The sequence below is a fragment of the Prosopis cineraria genome, unplaced genomic scaffold (genome assembly GCF_029017545.1).
Source record: "Prosopis cineraria cultivar Desert tree isolate PC_DT_omini unplaced genomic scaffold, ASM2901754v1 PC6, whole genome shotgun sequence".
NCBI classification, from domain to species: domain Eukaryota; kingdom Viridiplantae; phylum Streptophyta; class Magnoliopsida; order Fabales; family Fabaceae; genus Prosopis; species Prosopis cineraria.
The window spans coordinates 12,833,515-12,848,661 of record NW_026555337.1 but is presented as its reverse complement, the minus strand read 5'-3'; the positions used below and the strand labels follow the sequence as shown (position 1 = coordinate 12,848,661).

At 27.0% G+C, this 15,147-nt stretch overlaps 1 pseudogene; it reads left to right on the top strand.

The window, feature by feature from the left end:
• The window catches only part of LOC129313894 (glycine-rich RNA-binding protein 1-like), a 34,463-nt pseudogene extending 19,620 nt beyond the window's left edge, over positions 1 to 14,843 (top strand).
• Positions 14,844 to 15,147: the final 304 nt, after the last annotated feature.

Below are 15,147 nucleotides of genomic sequence, written 5' to 3'. Positions count from 1 at the left end.
CATTATCTTCTTATCATTCAACGTTATCAAGTATGACTCAAATCTAATTGTGTTTATTGAAATAATGTATTAGGTCTCAAACTTACTTTTCTTGCCTTATGAATTCTAATTAATTAATATATTTAAATTCTCGGTTAGCCTAAAATTAATCCCAAGTTCCCCAAAATCCCAAGTATGTAAAGCTATGGCCTTGGTAATCTTGAATCTAACAATATATTACATAAATTAAGTTTTTTATGGTTTATAAAATTAGAAAAACATCCTAAATTCCAATTCTTAGATCAATTATAACCTTGTAAACCAAAATCCACAGCTCTAATAAATGAAATATGCAGAAAAATTAGGAAAATGGGGAAAGAAGTAATCTAGCCCTGCCAGCACCCGTACAGGCCCATTTTAAAAATAGGTAGGGCTTGCTTGTACAGGTTAAAATGGGTCAGGACTAGGGGTGTTCAACCTAGACCCATCCCGATTGGCCCGGTATCATCCCGATCATATCAGGACGGGTCTTGTCCCGGCCCGAAAATAATCGGGACGGGACTTTACGGGACGGGACAGAAAAGAGGTTCGGGACGGGACGGGACACGGGATTACCATCGGGACGTCCCGTCCCGTCCTGAATATTATATATATTATTTTTATTTTAAATATATTAATTATATTAATATAATTTATACTTATATTAATTATATCAATTATAATTTTAATACTTGCAATTCTTATTTAAAACTAAAGTTTTTTTATATTGATAATTTTAATGGCATGGAGTAAATATGGCGATATCTTTCTTTATAATATATTAATTATATTAATATAATTTATTCTTATATCTATCTATTTAATAACCTTTATTTATAACATATTTCTTGCTTATTTTTAGAAGAGTAATTAGCTTAGTACATCTTCACTAAAGTAGAAGAATAATGATTTGATGTTTGTTTGACTTGCCTGTTGTTGCTAATCTTATAGCATAAAGATCACTTGTATTTGTTATTATAATATGTAGTTATGATTAATATCATTCAATAATTAATTTTAAATTATTGTTATTTATGTGCTTGTGTTTATTATAATATGTAGTTATGATTAATATCATTCAATAATTAATTTTAAATTATTGTTATTTATGTGCTTGTGTTGTTTTAATTTTAAACTTATTAAATTATATGATTTAAAATTTTAATGAACGTTATTATCCAAATCTTTTTTCGATATTATTTCATTTATCAGGACGGCGGGACGTCCCGATCTTGTCCCGATCCCGTCCCGACTCTTAACGGGACGGGACGACTTTCGGGACGGGATAGAACACGGGACCAAAATTCAATCCCGATCTTTTTTTCGGGACAGGACACAGGACGGGGGTGTCCCAGTCCCGTCCCGTCCTGTGAACACCCCTAGTCAGGACTACCCATATAAAGAAATGTAAAAAAAAAAGTTTGCAAGTGATCTAAAGTCTCCAAATTACTAAAATCTTGGACTGAGTAATGGGTGTGATAGGATAGCCTAAAGGACTACCCGTATAGCTCGTCTCGATTCCCGTCCAAGATCAAAACAATCTTACCCTGTTGGTACCCTTATAGACCCATTTTAGCCCGTTTTAAAGAGGTAGGTCTAGCCCGTACAGGTTAAAATAGGCCAGGGCTACCCATATAAAGAAACATAAAAAATACCTTAGGAGAAAGTTACATAAAGGCGAGAAGAGAATGCATCTTTCATAAAAAACTATAGATAATCTATGGATAATCACTACTCATGTATCGTCTAGATAATCTCAAAAAATATCAAACAAACAAGAAAAATTCAAACAAAATGATGAATTTTATTTAATAAATCCAAAGAAACCAAAAAAGACCAAGCCAAATTACTCAAAGAGGATGAGGAAAGGATATTTTTGAATCATAGTAAGATCCCAAGGATCAGATCCATAAGCCAAGGACAACCTAACAAGACAAGTGAGTCAGAGAGAGAGCATGAGAGACGAGACTCTAAGGGAGTAATGAGAGACGTCAAGACCTCGCACGAGATTGAAACTTAAAAGTTTTAGGATAGGAGCAAAAGGTGAACGATAGAACAACAATGATGAGAAGGACAATTCGAATTTGGATAAGTAAAGAAAAGAGAAACAAGGGCAAGTAGTTAGGCAGAGAGAATAGATTGAGGAACAGAAGGGGGAGATGAACAAAAAAATAAGTTTAAAGGTTTCACCGTTTCATATAACAAAACGCAACGCACCACAATTTCAATTAAAAAGAAAAAAAATACACATACATTTACAAGCAAGAACAAGCTAGCCCGATGGCCACCCCACTCTTTGTCAATAGTAGCAAGCTAGCACCTATCTTTAGCCTTCTCGTTTTATTCTACAAACAAGTAGGTTAGTGCCCGCCCAACTTGATTAGGAAATGACCCCCTTACCTCAAATCCTCAAGAACTTTAAACTCTAGCAAAGAGAGGAATTTCAAAAGTGGGCCATGATTTGGAATGATTTAAGACTTTAAAATACTATTTAAGGCATCATGTAGTGACTTATTATGACAATGTTCATTGATAATCATCTGTGTCTTCCACATCCACCAATGGTCACACGTGAATAGAGGCTGCCACCTCTGCTCATGTCTGACCATGGATGTAAATAACATAGTTCAAGCCTTCTCTATTCCTCGAATGGACATGGACAAAACCTCCATGTCCTCATTCTATGACCTTTACAAGGTGTTCTAACCCTCTCTAAAGCATTCCTATAGCCACAAACATGATCCAAGGGCCCATTTTAGGAGGAGGATGCTCCTTTTTTTTATAAAAAGCATCAAGTACATTTATAGAAAGTGGAAAGGTTAAAAAGTTGTGCTTAAAATCTAAAAAAAAAAAAATCCTTCACAATGTAAGAAAAAGATCAACAAAAAGCGTAAGGAAAACGCAAGAAAGAATGGGATGATATATATATATATATATATATATAATTATATGTATATATGGTATGTGAGCAAGGTGGTTTCCAATAGTTCCACGTCAAAAATATAATTTATAAGAAACATACTATAAATGTTTGAAAATATGATACATTTTTTATGAATATATGATTAACATAGTTCATAAATTAAAAATTAAAGGAAAACAATAAACATTAACCACTTTTTGAAGAAGTAAGATAAAAAAAATTAAGTCTAAAAAAATATAAATAAATAGTAAACAATAGAAAGTTCAAAGATTAAAAAGGTGTTCTTATAACTAAAAAAGCTTTACAATGTAAGGAGATAAAAAAACAACAAAAACCAAAAGGATAAAAAGGAGAAAGAATGAAATGAGACATACATACATACATACATACATACATACATATATATATATATATATTGTGGTTTTCTCAAAATCCACAAGTTCCACGAGAAAGAACAAAATAGAAAGAATGCAACGAGTGGAGTAAATGCATGGTAGTGTTCTCAATTTCCACATCAAAAATATTTTTAAAAAAAATACAGTAAATGTTTCATAATATGATGCATCTTTTATGAACATATGAAGGATTAAAAAGATGTGTTTATATTTAAAAAAGCTTCAAAATAATGCGAAAAAACCAACAAAAATCCCAAGGAAAAAATAGAAAGAACGCAATGACTAGAGTGAAGGCATCATGATTTTCTCAATACCAACATCAAAAATATTTCTTAAAAAAGAAAATACTGTAATTGTTTTATAATATGATGCATTTTTTATGACTATACTACTAACATTGCTAAGAAATGATGACTTTTATTTAAAAATTGATAAAGATATCAAGAAAAATATAATGTATCAAGAACTTTTATAAAATATATTTAAACTAAATAAAAAACTCAAGTTTCAAAAAAAAAAGGTAAACAATAGGAAGCGGAAGGATTAAAAAGATGTGTTTATATTTAAAAAGGATTCATAATAATGGGAAAACCCTACAAAAATCCCAAGGAATAAAATAGAAACGATGCATGAGAGGAGTGAATGCATGGTAGTTTTCCCAAGTCCCACATCAAAAATATGTTTTAAAAAATAACATACTGTAAAATTTTGATATATGATGCATTTTTTATGAATATAAGATGTTTTTATAATACGATGCATTTTTTATGAATATATAATTAACATTACTGAGAAATGGTGACTTTTCACTTAAAAATTGAGAAGGACATCAAGAAAAATATAAATTATTGAGAACTTTTTGAAAACATATTTAAACTAAATAAAAAAACTCAAGTTTAAAAAAATATGGATAAAAATAGGAAGTGGAATGATTAAAAAGACATACTTAAACTTAAAAAAGCTTCAAAATAATGGGAAAAGCCAACGAAAATGCCAAGGAAAGAAACAGAAAGAATGCAATAACTGGAGTGAGTGCGCGGTGCTTTTCTCAATTCCAACACCAAAAATATTTTTAAAAGATTAAAAAGATTGATTATATTTATAAAAAAAAAAAGAATTGAAATAATGGGGCAAAAACAACGAAATAGAAAGAATGCAATAATCGGAGTGAATGCATGTTGCTTTCCTCAAGTCCCACATCAAAAATATTAGTTTTTAAAAAATTACTGTAAATGTTTTATAATATGATGCATTTTTTATGAAAATATCATTAACATTGCTAAGAAATGGTGCCTTTTATTTAAAAATTAAAAAAGATATCAAGAAAAATATAATGTATCAAGAACTTGTTCAAAAAAAACAAACTCAATTTTTTTATAAAAAATATGGTTAAAAATAGGAATTGGAAGAATTAAAAAGATGTATATATTTTAAAAAGCTTCAAAATAATGGGACAACCCAACAAAAATCCCAAGGAAAAAAATAGAAGGAATGCAATGACCAGATTGAGTGCATGTTACTTTTTCCAAGTGCCACGTCAAAAATCTTTTTTAAAAAAGCAAATACAGCAAATGTTTTCTAATATGATGCATTTTCATGAATATATGATTAAAAAAATTGAGAAACATATCAAGAAAAAATAATGTATCAAGAAATTTTTGAAAACATATTTAAACAAAATAAAAAAACTCAAGTTTTAAAAAATATATGGTTAAAAATAGAAAGTGGGGGATTAAAAAGATGTGTTCATATTTAAAAAGCTTCAAAATAATGAGAAAACCCAACAAAAATACCAAGGAAAATAATAGAAAAGATGCAATGACGGGAGCGAGTGCACGATGATTTTCTCATTTTCAACATGAAAAATACTTTTTAAAATAGAAAATGCTGTAAGTGTTTTATAATATGATGCAAATTTTATAAATATATGATCAACATTGCTGAGGAATGGTGAGTTTTATTTAAAAATTGAGAATCATATCAAGAAAAATATAATTTATTAAGAGCTTTTTGAAAACAAATTTAAACTAAATAAAAAAAATCTCAAGTTTTTAAGAAATATGGTTAAAAATAGGAATTGGAAGGATTAAAAAGATGTTTTTATATTTTCAAAAGCTTTAAAATAACGGGAAAAACCAACAAAAATCCCAAAGGAAAAAAATAGAAAGAATGCAATGATTGGAGTAAGTGTATTGTGATTTGCTCAATTTCAACATTAAAAATATTTTTTACAAAATAAAATACTAAAAATGATCTACAATACGATGAATTTTTTATATATAAGATTAAAAAAATTATAATGTATGAATAACTTTTCAAAGACATGTTTAAGGAAAAAAATTCAATTTAAAAAACAATATGATTAAATAAAAGGAAATGCAAAGATTAAAATGATGTGTTTATATTTAAAAAAAACAGCTTTAAATTATAGAGGAAAACCAACAAAATTCCCAATGAAAAAAATAAAAAGAATGCAATAAGTGGCGTAAGTGCATGGTAGTTTCCACAAATATCACATCAAAAATAATTTTAAAAAATATGTAAATGTTTTAGAATAAGATGCATTTTTTATGAATATATGATCAAAATTACTAAGAAATGCTTACTTTTAATAAAAATTAAAAAAATATAATGTCATAAGAACTTTTTGAAGACGCATTTGAGTTCAATAAAACATAATGTTTAAACAAAAAAAATGGTAAATTATAGGAAGTGCAAATTTTAGAAAAATGGATTATATTATTTTAAAAAAAGCGTCAAAATAATAGGAAAAAACCAACGGAATAAAATAGAAAGAATGCAATGATATGCATGGGGCTTTCCTCAAGTATCACATCAAAAATATTTTGCAAAATACAAAATACAGTAAATGTTTTATAATATGATGATTTTGTAGGAATATATGATTAACATCGCCAAGAAATGGTGACTTTTATTTAAAAATTGACAAAGATAAGGAGAAATAAAAATATATTCTATCAAGAAATTTTTCATATCATATTTAAACTAAATAAAAAAAACTCAAGTTTAAAAAAAACATTGTTAAAAATAACAAGTGGAAGGATTAAAAAGATGTGTTTATAGTTAAAAAAAAGCTTCAAAATAATGCAAAAACCCAACAAAAATCCCGAGGAAAAAAATAGAAACAATCCAATGATTGGACTCAGTGGACCGTTATTTTCTCAATTCCAACATGAAAAAATTTTTTAAAAAAGAAAATACTGTAAATGTGTTATAATATGATGCAATTTTTATAAATATATGATCAACATTGCTAAAAAATGATGACTTTTAAACATATTAAAGCTAAATTAAAAAACACAGGTTTAAAAATACCATCATTAAAAATACGAAGTGGAAGGATTAAAACGATGTGTTTTTATTTAAAAAAGTTTCAAAATAATGGGAAAACCCCACAAAAATCCCAAAGAAAATAATAGAAAGAATGAAATGGGTGGTGTGAGTGCATGGTATTTTTCTCAACTCCCACATCAAAAACATGTTTTTAAAAAGAAAACACTGTAAACGTTTTAAAATATGATGCATTTTTATTGATATGTCATTAACATTACTGAGAAATGATGACTTTCATTTCAAATTTGAGAAGGATATCAAGAAAAATATAATGCATTAAGAACTTTTTGAAGACATTTTCAAGCTAAATAAAAAACTCATGTATTAAAAAAAAATGTGCTTAAATAATAGGAAGTGCAAAGATTAAAAATATTGTTTATATTTAAAAAAAAGCTTCAAATAATTGGAAAAACACCAAGAAAGCCCCCCAAGGAATAAACTAGAAAGAATGCAATTGGTGGTGTGAGTGTATGGTGATTTCTTCAAGTCCCATATCAAAAATTAAAAATATTTAAAAAAAAATAGTGTAAATGGTATACAATATGATGCCTTTTGTATGACTATGAATATATGATAAACAATATAAAGACATGATGACTTTTATTTAAAAATTGAGGAAGGTAATAAGAAAAATACAAAACATTTAACTACTTTTGAAGACGTATTTAAGCTATATAAAAAATCAAGTATAAACAAAAATATATGGATATATATTTGGAAGTATAAAGATTAAAAAAGATGTGTTTATATTTAAAAAAAACTTCAGAATAATGGCAAAAAGCCAATAAAAATCATAAGGAATAAAATAGAAAGGATGCACTGGGTGGAGTGAATGCATGGTAGTTTTCTCAAATCCCACTCCCACATTAAAAATATTTTTTAATAAAAAATACAGTAAATGTTTCATAATATGATGCATTTCTTATGAATATATGAGTAATATTGCTAAGAAATGGTGACTTTTATTTAAAAATTGAGAAAGCTGTGAAGAAAAATATATTGCATCAAGAACTATTTCAAAACATGTTCAAACTAAATAAAAATCTCAAGTTTTAAAAAAAATATGGGTAAAAACAGGAAGTTGAAGAATTAAAAAGATATATTCATATTTTAGAAAGCTTCAAAATAATGGGAAAACCCAAAGAAAATCCCAAAGAAAGAAATAGAAAGAATGCAATAACTGGAGTGAGTGCAAGGTGCCTTTCTCAATTCCAGCATCAAAACTATTTTTTTAAAATAGAAGATACTGTAAATGTTTTATAATGTGATGCAATTTTTATGAATATATGATGTTTTATAATTAATATGATGCATTTTTTATTAATAGGTTATTAACATTGCCAACAAAGGGTGACTTTTATTTAAAAATTGAGAAAGATATTAAGAAAAATATAATGCATCAAGAACTTTTTCAAAACATATTCAAACTAAATAAAAAAAAAACTCAAGTTTTAAAACAGTAAGGGTAAAAATCGGAAGTGGAATGATTAACAAGACATGTTTATATTTTAAAAGCTTCAAAATAATGGGAAAACATAACAAAAATCCCAAAGAAAGAAATAGAAAGAATGCAATGACTGGAGTGAGTGCATGGTGTTTTTCTCAATTTGAAGATGAAAAATATTTAAAAATTGAATATAATATGTTATATAATATGATGCTATTTTTTTGAATATGAAATTAAAATTACTAAGAAGGGATGACCTTTATTTAAAAATTTAGAAAGATATCAAGAAAAATATTATGTCTCAAGAACTTTTTCAAAACATATTCAAACTAAATAAAAAAACTGAAGTTCTAAAAAAATGTGGTTAAAAATAGGAAGGGGAAGGATTAAAAAAATGTGTTTATATTTAAAAAAGCTTTAAAATAATGTGAAAACCCAACAAAAATCCCAAGAAAAAAGAATAAAAAGAACGCAATGACTGGAGTGAGGGCATGGTGATTTTCTCAATACCAACATCAAAAATATTTTTTAAAAAAGAAAAAATTGTATTTTTTTTATAATTTGATGCATTTTTATGAATATCTGATTGACATTAACAATGCTAAGAAATGATGACTTTTTATTTAAAAATTGAGAATGATATGAAGAAAAATATAATGTATCAAGGACATTTTGAAAAAATATTTAAGCTAAATATAAAAACTGAAGTTTTAAAAAAATATTGTTAAAAAAAGGATCAATAACATTTTGAAAACATATTTAAGCTAAATAAAAAAATGAGGTTTTAAAAAAATATGGTTAAAAAAAGGATATGGAAGGATTAAAAAGATGTGTTTACATTTAAAAAAGTTTCAGAATAATGGGAAAACCCAACAAAAAATCCCAAGGAAAAAAATAAAAAGAATGCAATGACCAGAGGAAGTGCATGCTGATTTTCAAAATTTCAACATGAAAAATATTTTTCAAAAAAAGAAAACACTAAAAATGATTTATAATATGATGAAATTTTTATGAATATATTATTAACATTACTAAAAAATGATGACTTTTTATTTAAAAATTGAGAAAGATATCATAAAAAATATAATGTAACAAGAAGTTTTTGAATGCACATTTAAGCTGAATAAAAAATAAAGTTTAAAAAAATATGGTAAAATAATAGGAACCAGAAAGATTAAAAAGATTGATTTATTAAAAAAAAGAATCAAAATAATGGGGGAAAAACAACAAAATAGAAAGAATGCAATGAGTGTAGTGAATGCAATGTGCTTTCCTCAAGTCCCACATCAAAAATATTTTTTAAAAAAGAAACTACTGCAAATGTTATATAATATGATGCAATTCTTATGAATATACGACTAACAATACAAAGAAATGATGACTTTTATTCAACAATTGAGAAATATAGTTAGAAAAATACAAAACATTGAGCATACTTTAAAGACATATTTAAGTTATATAAAAAAATGAAGTTTAAACAAAAAATATGGATAAAAAATAAGAAGTGCAAAAAATGCTTCAAAACAATGAGAAAAAAGAAACAAAAATCCTAAGGAATAAAATAGAAAGAATGCAATAATCGGAGTGAATGCATGTTGCTTTCCTCAAGTCCCACATCAAAAATATTAGTTAAAAAAAGAAAATACTGTAAATGTTTTATAATATGATGCATTTTTTATGAAAATATCATTAACATTGCTAAGAAATGGTGCCTTTTATTTAAAAAATAAAAAAGACATCAAGAAAAATATAATGTATCAAGAATTCATTCAAAAAACAAACTCAATTTTTTTTATAAATATATGGTTAAAAATAGGAAGTGGAAGAATTAAAAAGATGTATTTATATTTTAAAAAGCTTCAAAATAATGGGACAACCCAACAAAAATCCCAAAGGAAAAAAGTAGAAAGAATGCAATGATTGGAGTGAATGCATGGTGATTTGCTTAATTTCAACATTAAAAATATTTTTTACAAAAGAAAATATTAAAAATGATTTACAATATGATGAGTTTTTTTGCAAATATAAGATTAACATTCGTAAGAATTAAGAAATGATGACTTTTATTTAAAAATTGAGAAAGATTTAAAAACAATATAATGTATGAATAAATTTTTCAAGACACGTTTAAGGAAAGAAAGCTCAATTTAAAAAATAATATGATTAAATAAAAGGAAATGCAAAGATTAAAATGATGTGTTTATATTTTTTAAAAAAAGCTTTAAATTATAGAGGAAAACCAACAAAATTCCCAATGAAAAAAATAAAAAGAATGCAATGAGTGGTGTAAGTGCATGGTAGTTTCCACAAATATCACATCAAAAATAATTTTTAAAAAAATATGTAAATGTTTTAGAATAAGATGCATTTTTTATGAATACATGATCAAAATTACTAAGAAATGCTTACTTTTAATAAACATTGAGAAAAATATAATGTAAAATAATGTTCAAAAAAAATGGTAAATTATAGGAACTGCAAATATTAGAAAAATGGATTATATTTTCTAAAAAAAAAAGCGTCAAAATAATAGGAAATAACTAACGGAATAAAATAGAAAGAATGCAATGATATACATGGGCTTTCCTCAATTCTCACATCAAAAATATTTTAAAAAACATAAAGTAAATGTTTTATAATATGATGCATTTTTTATGAATATATGATTAACATTGCTAAGAAATGGTGAATTTTATTTAAAAATTGAAAAAGATATGAAGAAATAAAAATATATTGTATCAAGAACTTTTTCAAAACTTATTTAAACTAAATAAAAAAACTCAAGTTTTGAGAAAAACACCGTAAGAATAACAAGTGGAAGGATTAAAAAAGATGTGTTTATATTTAAAAAAGCTTTAAAATAATGGGAAAACCCAAAAAAAAAATACCAAGGAAAATAATAGAAAGAATGCAATGACTGGAGTGAGAGGACGGTGATTTTCTCAATTCCAACATGAAAAATATTTTTTAGAAAAAGAAAATGCTGTAAATGTTTTACAATATGATGCAATTTTTATAAATATATGATCAACATTGCTAAGAAATGATGACTTTTAAACATATTAAAGCTAAATAAAAAAACTCAAGTTTAAAAAAACATCGTTAAAAGTAGGAAGGGGAAGGATGAAAGGATGTATTTATATTTAAAAAAGTTTCGAAAAAATGGGAAAACCCAACAAAAATTCCAAGGTAAAAAATTAAAAAGAATGCAATGACCAGAGTAAGTGCATGCTGATTTTCAAAATATCAACATGAAAAATATTTTTCAAAAAAAGAAAACACTAAAAATGATTTATAATATGATGAATTTTTTATGAATATATTATTAACATTACTAAAAAATATGACTTTTTATTTAAAAATTGAGAAAGATATCATCAAAATTATAATGTAACAAGAATTTTTTGAATGCACATTTAAGCTAAATAAAAAATAAAGTTTAAAAATATGGTAAAATAATAGGAACCAGAAAGATTAAAAAGATTGATTGTATTTAAAAAAAACATCAAAATAATGGGGAAAACAACAAAATAGAAAGAATGCAATGAGTGGGGTGAATGTAAGGTGCTTTCCTCAAGTCCCGCATCAAAAATATTTTGAAAAAAAAAAAGAAATTATGGCAAATGTTATATAATATGATGCATTTTTTTTTTTGAATATATGATTAACATTGCTAAGAAATGATGGCTTTTATTTAAAAATTGACAAAGATATGAAGAAAAGAAATATATTGTATCAAGAACTTTTTCAAAACATATTTAAACTAAATAAAAAAACTCAAGTTTAAAAAAAAACATTGTTAAGAATAACAGGTGGAAGGATTAAAAAGATGTGTTTATAGTTAAAAAAAAGCTTCAAAATAATGGGAAAACACAACAAAAATCCCAAGAAAGAAAATAGAAAGAATGCAATGACTGGAGTGAGTGGACGGTGATTTTATCAATTCCAACATGAAAAATATTTTTTAAAAAAGAAAATACTGTAAATGTGTTGTAATATGATGCAATTTTTATAAATATATGATCAACATTGCTAAAAAATGATGACTTTTAAACATATTAAAGCTAAATTAAAAAACACAGGTTTAAAAATACCATCATTAAAAATACGAAGTGGAAGGATTAAAACGATGTGTTTTTATTTAAAAAAGTTTCAAAATAATGGGAAAACCCCACAAAAATCCCAAGGAAAATAATAGAAAGAATGAAATGGGTGGTGTGAGTGCATGGTATTTTTCTCAACTCCCACATCAAAAACATGTTTTTAAAAAGAAAACACTGTAAACGTTTTAAAATATGATGCATTTTTTATGAATATATCATTAACATTACTGAGAAATGATGACTTTCATTTCAAATTTGAGAAGGATATCAAAAAAAAAAATATAATGCATTAAGAACTTTTTGAAGACATTTTCAAGCTAAACAAAAAACTCATGTATTAAAAAAAATGTGCTTAAATAATAGGAAGTGCAAAGATTAAAAAGATTGTTTATATTTAAAAAAAGCTTCAAATAATTGGGAAAAAAAAAACCAAGAAAGCCCCCCAAGGAATAAACGAGAAAGAATGCAATTGGTGGTGTGAGTGTATGGTGATTTCTTCAAGTCCCATATCAAAAATCAAAAATATTTATAAAAAAAATTACTGTGAATGGTATACAATATGATGCCTTTTTTATGAATATGAATATATGATAAACAATATAAAGAAATGATGACTTTTATTTAAAAATGGAGGAAGGTAATAAGAAAAATACAAAACATTAACTACTTTTGAAGACGTATTTAAGCTATATAAAAAATCAAGTATAAACAAAAATATATGGATATATATTTGGAAGTGAAAATATTAAAAAAAGATGTGTTTATATTTAAAAAAAACGTTAGAATAAAGGACAAAAGACAATAAAAATCATAAGGAATAAAATAGAAAGGATGCAATGGGTGGAGTGAATGCATGGTAGTTTTCTCAAGTCCCACTCCCACATTAAAAATATTTTTTAAGAAAAAAATACAGTAAGTGTTTCATAATATGATGCATTTCTTATGAATATATGAGTAACATCGCTAAGAAATGGTGACTTTTATTTAAAAATTGAAAAAGCTGTGAAGAAAAATATATTGCATCAAGAACTATTTCAAAATATGTTCAAACTAAACAAAAATCTCAAGTTTTAAAAAAATATGGTTAGAAATAACAAGTTGAAGGATTAAAAAGATGTGTTTATAGTTAAAAAAGTTTCAAAATAATGGGAAAACCCAACAAAAATCCCGAGGAAAAAAAATAGAAAGAAAGCAATGACTGGAGTGAGTGGACGGTGATTTTCTCAATTCCAACATGAAAAATATTTTTTAAAAAAGAAAATACTATAAATGTTTTATAATATGATGGAATTTTTATCAACAAAAAGCACATGGAAAAAAGAAAAAGAATACAACGAGATAGGCAGTTTCTTAAGTCCCACATCAATCACATCATAATAGAGAAGAATAGCGTGATGGTTATCTATAAAAAAGGAAGCTATGTAGAGTCTACGAATGTATCAGTGGCTGACAAACAATTTCATGGATAATAATATGATACTATTTTCTGACTCTGAAATTGTTTCTTCCTAGAGAAGTAGTGAATAACAAACAAGATGGATAGCTAACGGAAACAAAATATCATAAAATGTTGGAGCGCTAGGAAAATGAGAGCAGAAATTTGGAAAATAAAGTATCAGCTACTGTAAACCTAGTCAACAATCAACAATATCAAATATGTGATTATCCTACTTTTAAAGCAAAATAACATATTTACATTCACTAGGAGTTCTGAATCAAGTCAATCATTAACAAGGTGACGCTGGGAGAGTAAAAAATTAGAACTTCAAAATTTAAAAGAAAAGAAGATCAGCAGAAATTTGAGAAATAATATATCAATTATGGGTGTGATGAGCCGGAAATGAAAATTACCCTGATTAACAGATTGGAGAAGCGACGCAATGTCTGGCCTTGATCTGTCTCGCCACCGTTTTGTGCTTTCACCAATTCAAGACCTAATTCTGTAATCAAACGAGAAACATAAATAGAATTTCTAGATTAAGGAAAATGGTATGAAAAAAAACTAATAATAATAAGACAGTATACCTCTGAGCCCTTGAAGAATTGTGAGAAAGATAATCATTCGGAGGAGTTGAGGCCTCGGCGAAGAAGAGAGATAAAGTGCTTCGTTTATTGAGAGAGTGAGAACGACAACGGGAAGAAGAGTAATCGTTGAGAAACAACGGGAAGAGAGAAAACGATGCCCTTGCTCCTTTCGACGGCATTATCGAATCGAGGGTTATCAACAATCGCGAGACCGAAAGGTCAAGAGGTTTGGATTCGTGATGTTCTCCTCAGAGCAGTCCATGAGGGATGCGATCTACGGCACGAACGGTCAGAGCCTTGATGGCTGGAAGATTACGGTGAAAGAAACTCAGTCGCGTGGAAGAGATGGCAATGGGATTGGCAGGCATAGCCGTGATGGAGGCAGATGAAGAAACGGCGATAGATGCCGCGAGGGTGTATCCTACAGGAACGGCGGTGGAGGATATGGCGGTGCCGGTTATGGTAATCGTGGATCTCGCTATTCTCGTGGCGGCGGCAAGTCAGATGGAAACGGGAGAAATATAGATTATAGAATGACGGAGTTTAGGGCTTTTTTACCCACAGCATTTAGTGAATAAAATAATAATAAAGTCTTTGGCAGTGGTTAATCGTCTTTTTTTTTTTTATCTTTTTACCGTTGATGGGAATAGATGGGCCACACTGGCGCTCTGCTGTTATGGCTCTTCTTATTTTTATTTATTTTTTTAATGGCCCATCAGAATATAGCCGTTCAGGGATTCTCCAATAAATAAGGCCATAATGAACGAAATTGATTTGTTAGGATAAGTTGGGAATTGAATAATTTTTTATTCATTAATAATAGTATGTATTAAATATTTATAAATTATAATGGTTGTTTCATAACTTTTCTTATTTATAAAT